The sequence below is a fragment of the Cherax quadricarinatus genome, chromosome 16 (assembly GCF_038502225.1).
Source record: "Cherax quadricarinatus isolate ZL_2023a chromosome 16, ASM3850222v1, whole genome shotgun sequence".
In the NCBI taxonomy this organism is placed as follows: Eukaryota; Metazoa; Arthropoda; class Malacostraca; order Decapoda; family Parastacidae; genus Cherax; species Cherax quadricarinatus.
The window spans coordinates 13212482-13221629 of NC_091307.1; the positions used below are offsets into that span (position 1 = coordinate 13212482).

At 37.4% G+C, this 9148-nt stretch overlaps 1 long non-coding RNA gene across 1 annotated transcript in view; it reads right to left on the reverse strand.

The window, feature by feature from the left end:
- Positions 1–9112, reverse strand: part of LOC138852761 (uncharacterized) — a 230983-nt gene extending 221871 nt beyond the window's left edge. Inside the window, exons 1-2 of the long non-coding RNA XR_011392058.1 lie at positions 8983–9112; positions 5904–5981 (exon numbers count right to left, since the gene is read on the reverse strand). This is a non-coding gene — a long non-coding RNA (uncharacterized lncRNA). The remainder of the gene's footprint in view (positions 1–5903; positions 5982–8982) is intronic.
- Positions 9113–9148: the final 36 nt, after the last annotated feature.

Below are 9148 nucleotides of genomic sequence, written 5' to 3' on the forward strand. Positions count from 1 at the left end.
CTCTTCCCCATGACGTCACAACCACTTGCTCCCCCCACTCCTTCCCTTCCCATATCATTACATAACCCCTCCCCCTCTGCTTTCCTCCCCTTCAATTTTCCCCTTACCCATGATGTCAACACAAATCAGCTCCGCCCCAACCTTCCAACTTGTTTTTGGATTTTTTTTTTTGTCAGTAATGAGCAGTCGGGATTTTTTTTTCATAGTGTGATTTTTTTCTGGTTTTCCACCAGAGTTTTTAGTCTACTTTTCAATATTTTTCCCTCCATACGCTCAAATCGCCACATATCTTTTTGTGTCAGGGCCCCAGCAGTCTCGGCCAGCTCAGGTTAGACGCTAATGCCCTGACCGCCATCCCCATTAACTGGTGACAAACTAGGCTGTTACTAAAAGGGCAAAAATTTGGGGGAGGACCAAAAACTGAATGGACTATTAATGAAACTATGTTAAGTCAACAAACACACTGCCGCTGCTGGTAAAGGCGATGGCTATGCTCATAAGACACATGTGCAACACCTATTGAAAGAAGTTTCGCCCACCAGAGACTTTATCGATCTAATACAGAGATATGTATGTGTATAATGTTTGTCAGGAAACAAGACAAGTGTTTCCTGACGCAGGTCTTAGTCATACGATGACCCGCAGCTGGAGATTCAGGTCATTTGACCGAGGACTTCCGCTGGCTTACTGGTCCACCCCTTTAAAACGTATGGTTAATACAGAGATATATGAACGCGGTTTTTTTTATAGTTAAACCAGTATAAGTGGAGTGGCGCAGTAGTATATGTGGACATATAGTGACTAAACGGAACTTAGGCAACGTTCGAATTTGCAAAAGCATCACTAATGGCTTGCTTCACAGTGTTCGGTTTTATTTAGTTTATACTACAGGCCGGTTTCCCTGATAAGTTTTGCTGTAAAAATATTGGAAAAACCCATTAGAGAGAAACGAATAAAACACTTGCAAAGGAAAACTGACTACCAAACAATTCGTATTTCGGCCTGGAAATTCCTGTGCATCGAATCTATTAAATTTTTGTGACAGAATTTGAAAAAAAGGACGAACAGATTGCATTTATCTAGATTTTAAGAACATAAGAATGAGGTAAGACACATGTGCAACAACAGCATGTCCGATCCCTTCAATCATAAGCTACTGACAGGCTTTAAGGTTTCTTAAAGCCCGTTAGGAATTGTCTTAAATAAAAAATAAAATTTCTATAATTTGTAGTAATAATGTTATTAAAATTTCCGACAATATTTTAAGTAAAATGATACCAATGCAACTAATGCGGCATTTTACTGTGGCATTAGTTGCACTCATGTCTTTTTACCTACAATTTGTAGGTATTCTCGTACCATCTACCATTACAGTTCGTCCTAAGGCACACAGTTATTGAATTTAAACACATACTACCTCTTCTTTCCTTGGTTGATCATCGACTATTATAGCTATTATATATCGGTAAAATGAAATGATCAACAGTGGAAAATTATCGAAAAGCATTATTTTAATGGCAGTTCTGCCGGACTGACGGTGCCTAACAGTCACCATACGCTCGCTGACCATTATACATCGGCACTGCTTCTAACCTACAGATGACTGATTTATTTGTGCATTTGTCCTTTCCCTATCAACACCATAGCCACACACACTCGTGACGTGTATTTCAATACTATTTTATTTTGACTGATAGGAGTCTGATGAACAATGCTGAAATACTTTATGAAAGCACGATAAATTCATTTGTATAGCCATTAAACTATTTGGAAACAGATACATTACGTGAGGTAGTTACATTATGGAGGAATTATATCCACTGTATTGGTTTGCCATATTTTAGCACTGACAGGCAGTTAATGACTGCAGCGTTGGTGTAAATATTTTATACATGCATGGATGGAATATGCGTAATATTACATGTAATTAATCACTGATAGCTTTATTTTTTGCTTTTGCGAATTTTAATTGACAGATAAAAAGACATATACAAACAAACGCACACTATCAGTGAGATCCCCCCCCCCTTCTTGTCACCCGCGTACCTAGTAGTACATCCGTCCCACATGCCATGCCAGCGGTAAAGGTCTTCTAGCTTCTAGAACGGAATGCACAAACACACACAAAAAAGGCTAAGTGTCTATCGACAAATACATTTTTTACAAATGATCACTTACACGCACACACATACATACATACATGCATATATATATATATGCACACGCACAATCAAATAGTTCAATAAAGGCAAAAAACAAATGCGTGTGCCCACAATCGGTAAGAAGCAAAGACGAGCAGTGACTCGACCCCTGCAAACATCACTAGGTGAGTAAACATACACGTAGTGAGCAACTGGAATAATTAAAATTTCAAATTATTTACCATTTGATATTTGAAATGATGGTTTCTGATTATTATGACGAGTCCTATCTCCTTCATTAAAAAAATATGACACTGCTTCAACAGAAAAGGCTTTTAAGGATAAAAAAAAGACTCAAGAAAAGAAAAGAATCTTATCACGACTTGTCAGTTGTTGCCACAATTTCACACATTTAAGGGTACTTATACTATTAACATCCCTGAACATTACTGCGCCTGGGTAATGTGAGCCCTTCTAGCACCAAGCACCCCTTTGGAAGGGTAGGCTAATGGTGAATTCGGTAATGATATTCGCTGACAGTAAATTGCTTTTATATTCATAGCACAGATAAAATATTTATGGAAAAAGACATGTATTTTAACGTCAGTCCTTATCTCTAAATGATATGAGCGTGATTTCTGGAATTCAGTTGAAATTCAGTGCCAAAAAAAGTATTTTTTTCATACTCGATCACTGCAAATACTCCAAACATTTGCGCAGACGTGTGTTATGTTATAACCAAGTGTAAAAGTCATCAATGTAATGAAGATAATTGAAGCATAGGCTACCCAATATCCTGTAATTCAACAGTGTTGAGTAACTTCAGTGTTAAAATAATACTTCACATTGTGACTAAAATAATCCTTCAGTGTTAAAATAATCCTTCACAGTGTTAAAACAATCCTTCAGTGTTAAAATAATCCTTCACAATGTTAAAACAATCCTTCAGTGTTAAAATAATCCTTCACAGTGTTAAAATAATCCTTTAGTGTTAAAATAACCCTTCAGTGTTAAAATAACCCTTCACAGTCTTAAAATAATCCTTCACGGTGTTAAAATAATCCTTCAGTGTTAACATAATCCTTCAGTGTTAAAATAATCCTTCACGGTGTTAAAATAATCCTTCATGGCGTTAAAATAATCCTTCACGGTGTGATAGAAGGAGCGGTTAAAATGACCCTGCAAGGTAATAACTATTAAAGCCCTCTCACATAGCAGTTAAAAATAACCCTGTAGATTGTGGTCAAGATAACTCCACGAAGTGGTTATAATACAGAACATTGAGCGGTTATGTGCAAGAGAACACGCCAACAATCTCTTAAAAGGTTTAATTCAACGCCCTGACAGGCGCCAAGTTAACGCTAACCACACATTACTGTATCATGATGATTTATTATGCTCAAAGCCTAAGGTACTTAAATCATCAAACCTTTTAGTGTCAGCTCTAGCTTTCCTTTTTTTAACAATTTAAATTTCCTTAAATATTTCAATAGTTTCAGTTGAGGAATTCGAAGTAATCAGAGTCCGTGGATGGTGATAAGTCACCACAATGAATAAAGGAACAATACCGTGGCTGGAACAGTGCACAAATAATCCGCACGTAGGGGACAAACTCATGATAACGTTTCGGTTCAAGGAGGACCGAAACGTCGTTATGAGTTTGTTTCCTGCACACGGGTTATCTGTGTAAAGTCACCATAATTTAGAGAAGTAGCACTGTCGTTCGTGTAGCTAATAAGATTTCCTCTCATGTGTTTGTCTCTCCACCCTTAATTATCCCAAATGTTTATTTATACTAATCCCACTTGTATGCTTTTTCCACTCAACCAATCATTTAAAATTTTGAAGCGACACCTTACACTAAATACGGATTGAGTAATCAGATGAAACATATCAACTATTAACAAACACTACGTCGTTTAATTAGTAACTGTTTAAAATGCAGACATTAAAAGGAACCGACACTCTAGAGGAAAAATTAAGTTTAAACTCCTTAGTGACAACGCCTGGAAAATGAGAGGTACTCAGATTTATTCTGAGGAAGAGAAGGGCAGCCCTTATTCATCGGATCAAAACAGCATCGTTGGTTTTTATGATTCATTAACATGAAAGTGACGGTCATTGTGATTACCTTTTTTTTTTTTTTTTTTGTTCTCCACACTTCACTTAAAGGTTATGGGTCCTTTGACGTTGCTGAAGGGCTCTTAAAACTAAAGATACCCTTACCTTCCTTTGATCAAATCTGTCTGCCTCCCATTCCCCAAATGCAGTATGACTTACGGGTTAAACGTGAATACAGTAATCCATACGCTTCACGTGAGATCTCATTACAAGCCGAACTGCCAAAGATTCTTGAAGCTCAGTGCAGTAAAGCAGTGACAACTTACAGTCTACTGATAGTACTGCTCTCTCCATTCACAGTTTATTACATGAAAAGAATACGGAAACAATTCTTATCATAATGCAATTGTGGTAAGACTATACACCACCTATCCATACATTAATTAAAGCCCTTTACCCAGGGTACCACTACAGATGATGCAGCAATATGCATCTATCACCTTCCAGTCCCAATAAAAGTAGCGTACCAGTCACTCATGAACATAAATACAGGAAAAATAATGCCTATTATTTTATACGAATGTGGCAGGAAATAATTTCACTAGAAACATATACAAAAATCTAATTCTTAGAAACACTTCTCTTTTTATAGGCAAATATTTGTGTACACTGACAAAATTTTCAAGTCAGATTTTAAGAATGAAATGCTAAAAACATGCAATGAAATAATGAAGGTAAAAGGAATATGTATAAACAGTTAGGCGCTTATATAACATGAAGTGCAAGAGCTAGGAGAGAACTCCATTTATATAAAACTAAGCTGAAACTTGTTTCGCCTGAGGGAGGTTCATGAACCTACAAAATCTGTTTTTAATTGAAGCCTAGGGGTGAAATACATAACAGAAGGGACATTTTCGCGGCCTCCATGACCAAGGAAAAGCAAGAGGTGAGATTTCTATGATCAAGATAATGTTGGCTCAAGTACATTAAGTAAACATGAGGGCGAGAGAGTAGCCTATAACATGCAATACTAGGCGACAGAGTAGTCCATGAGTTGCAATACTAGAATATTACTCATATGTGCCGCTTGCTGAGCCCTTATTTTTCATCTATCGCAAAGTTTTTAATAATTGGTATGGGATGCAGATTTCGTGTTACCCGTGACTATTTTTTCAACTCCATGAACCCCAATAAAATATGCCTTCTTCCCACAACCAGAAATTAAAGGTTGAAACCCCAAAATACTTTACTGTGCTTTAAAATACAAAATATTTATTTACACATTTCCTTAAGAGTCCATTGCTTTCAAAATAAAATGAGACCTTAACTGTTAATTATCGTAACTATTTTGTTTACAGTTAGTGCTCAACCCAAAGCGGTCACACAGCGCCTGGGAAATGGGAGGCACTGAGTTCGATTAGAGGAAGGGGAGGATAACACGTGTACAGGATCAATAGCCCCCCTAACTAGCATCAAGGCCTATTCGAGTTTTTCTGTCCTCCGATGAGCTGTATAGTCAACACTTACCTGTAAAGAGAGGGCTTTATCAGTGCCACGCAACTTAACCATTCACACATAAAAAACTCTTAAAGTTCAAGCATTATACAACTTAAAAATTACCACAATCATTGTGAAATAAGTAACTATTTATTTGATATGCAATAAGATATATGACATTTACGGCCTATCATGCCAGCTCACCTTATCATGTTGGCTGATCCAGCTTAGATATTTTGCCTAGTGAGGTTTTGCCACAAAAGTGGCAGATCAACACACTTCCTGCAGACAAAGATTCAACTTTAATTAATTACTTGGTAAGTGGTATACGCCTATATAATTTTTAAATTTGGTTAACTAAGCATAAATTAATCTATACATGTTAAACATTAGGTGGGCTTATTATAAGAAACACCAGTAATAGTCTCAAATTATTAATGGAAATCACAGTTTACAGCTGAGAAAGTAATTAAGCTGCCTCAGTTTACAATGAAGGGCAGCTAGCTGTGAGCTTCAAAGCATTGCACATCATCACGTCACAACGGAGGTTTCTCATATCATTGTCAATTTCTGATCATTCATTGTTCGTCTTTCTGTTTGCTGTCTTACTTCACTTGCCTCTACTACTAACAATTCGCAGATTACACTCGTAGACAGCTTGCAGTATTTAGAAAAAGTCCAAAGAAGAGCCACAAAACGACTATTATAACTAAAAAAAATGAGTTGCAATGAAAGGCTGAAAACACTAGAAATGCCCACGTTGACTAATAGGAGGAAGAGGAGATATGATAAACAACACAATCAAGGTCATAAAAGGATATGAAAGTATGGGTAGATTGCTTAGCACATTCAACATGGATGATATGGTTTTACAGTTGTAAATCGAGAGAAAGAACAATCAAAAAGGCACAATACTGTGACTGGAACAATACACAAATAACCTGCACATACGAGAGAGGAGCTTACGACGACGTTTCGGTCCGTCCTTGAATTGAGACCTTAATGTTGAAACGTACTGTTTTGAAAGCTCCATCTTTTTCTTTTCCTGAGGTAACATCGAATATAATTTGCCTTTTACCAAACCAGTGTGGGTCATTCACTCACACTGGTGAGTGAATGTTATACATAGTGTGATGTTATAACTTACATTTGTCACTAAATTTAAGCCAGTAAGGACTGCTATGGGATCAAGTGAACTTACACCTTAAGGACCAGAAAGAGTTAACTATTAAGTTACGCAAATTTTTAGAATATGCTAGGTTAACTACGTAAATTCAGTGTTGCTTTAAGGGTAAAATTTTACCAAAAAAAAAAAAATAAAAAATTTACATAAGGTTTATTCAACTTACCCTCAGGGTGAGGGCAGAGGTTAAACTTCAAACGTTCTTAATTTTACCTGAATAACATCGAACTGTTTTTGTCAAAATTTAATGTTAATCATTTGGTATGAATGTAGCTTCTGAAAGTTATTACCTTTAACATTCAGATGGCAGAGCATAACGTCATGAGAGCGATTTTGTACAGGGGCCTGGTTACCCAAGCTCCTTATTTTTTCTTAACTGATTGCAAGTAGCGCGCTACAGCACAAACTACTTTTAATTAAGTTTAAAGCCTATCGACTATGCATATTATTATTATTATTATTATAATCAAAAAGAAATCGACTATGCATAAGAACATAAGAATAAAGGAACTTTACATTACTGCATCATATGAATTAGATCTTTCTCTAACCCATCCCTTTTCGCTAAATGACCAGGGTATTTTTCAAGCTACCCAAGGTACTAACTAGCTTTGATCTCTCTTCTTGGCAGATTGTTCCACTCATCTACAACTATTTCAAACCAGAACTTGTTAAATCCTTTTAAATCTGAATTTATCCAACTTGAATCCACAGTTTCTAGCTATTTATTTAAATATGCTTTAATTATACCTATATTCAGCCTGTATAATTTAATCATATCTTCCCTCATTCTGAGTCTTTCAAATGAGTGCAGCTCCACGGCCCATACGGGTTTAATGTATGTTTTTGAATACAATATCATAATGGAGAGAGGAGCTTCAGGGCTCTCAATCTATCAGTGGATTTCTGCCATCCTCCCCTGTATATTCTTTAATGTATTATTTACTGTTTATACATTCTGATGTCAGTATTTTATACCATTAATATTGATTACAGTATATCTATTCTGTAGAATGGAGAGCAGATAATTAGTATTAGTATTATAATCATTAAGTGCTAAAAATGGAGTGCAGAAATGCGCCGTATAATTTAAATGAGGCTTTATTGTGTGTAGAACTCTAGAAAAACACATAAGGCTCTGTATTTCATAGTTCTTGATATTAACCTACGAGGGGTCACTAAGGCTGCAGTCCACCCGTGCACCTCCAATCAAGATTTTAATTTATAGTATAGAGCTTGGAACAAGCTGTACAATTATATATAGCTAGTCTTGGAAATGTCTTCCCTGTCCCAAGCCACTTGAAGCAGTACACAGCCACCAAAATTATAGTAAGAAATAGGTGACTTTGTAGTAGTTCCATATAAACAACGCACCTGAGTGGCAGCTCTGCAGCCAAATGTGGTCAGCATTAAATACGCATGACGTGCACAACCCACGGGTTTCAGTCGGGTTTGTGACTTACTTTTGTAATTACATTACACTGGCAGGGAGACTGCTAAATCTGTAGAGGTTATACAGCGCCTGGGGGAAATGGGAGGCAATCGGGTTCGATCCAAGGGAGTAGAGGTTAAATTCCTTGGATCAAGAGCACCACACCGACATCAAGACACATCCACTGAGGGGGCAGTATAGCCTACTACTGTGCCTCAAATTTCATAGAAACAGCAGCCTCGTGTACTTGAAATTTCACTTTCATAATTATTACATTCACTGAGGAACACTCAACCCCTGAGGTATCATATAGCACCTGTGGAAATGAGAGGCAGTCAGGTTTAATTTACGGGAGGGGAGGTCAGGTCCAATTCCTTGGATCAAAGAATCCCCTCATCGGCATTGAGGAAACTCAGTTTTTTTTTTATATTTTAATCAGGCGGAAGCACTAAACCCACAGGAGTTACAGAACAGGAGGCATTCAGGTTTTATCCAAGGGCAGAACAAATCCAGTTCCTTGGATCAAGAGCCATTCACTGGCATCAGGCAGGTGTGCCTCCCTCGAGAAGCTGAAATATCACAACACAAGAAACTTCCCGCCAGTTTACCAGTCTCGCCTCTTCAATTCGCAGTTTCCAAGACATATAGATGCATTTCTCGTCACTTACCTCACTAATACCGATGTTTGTGAATGAACGAACGGTCGCGAACTCTGATAAAGGAGATTGAAACTACGTCAGTATGAAATAAACACAAAAGAGAGGCCGTCAGACGGGATGCTGTGTGGTGCAGTTGACGGCGTCAGGTGCGGTGCGGGAGCCCAGGTATGCTGAG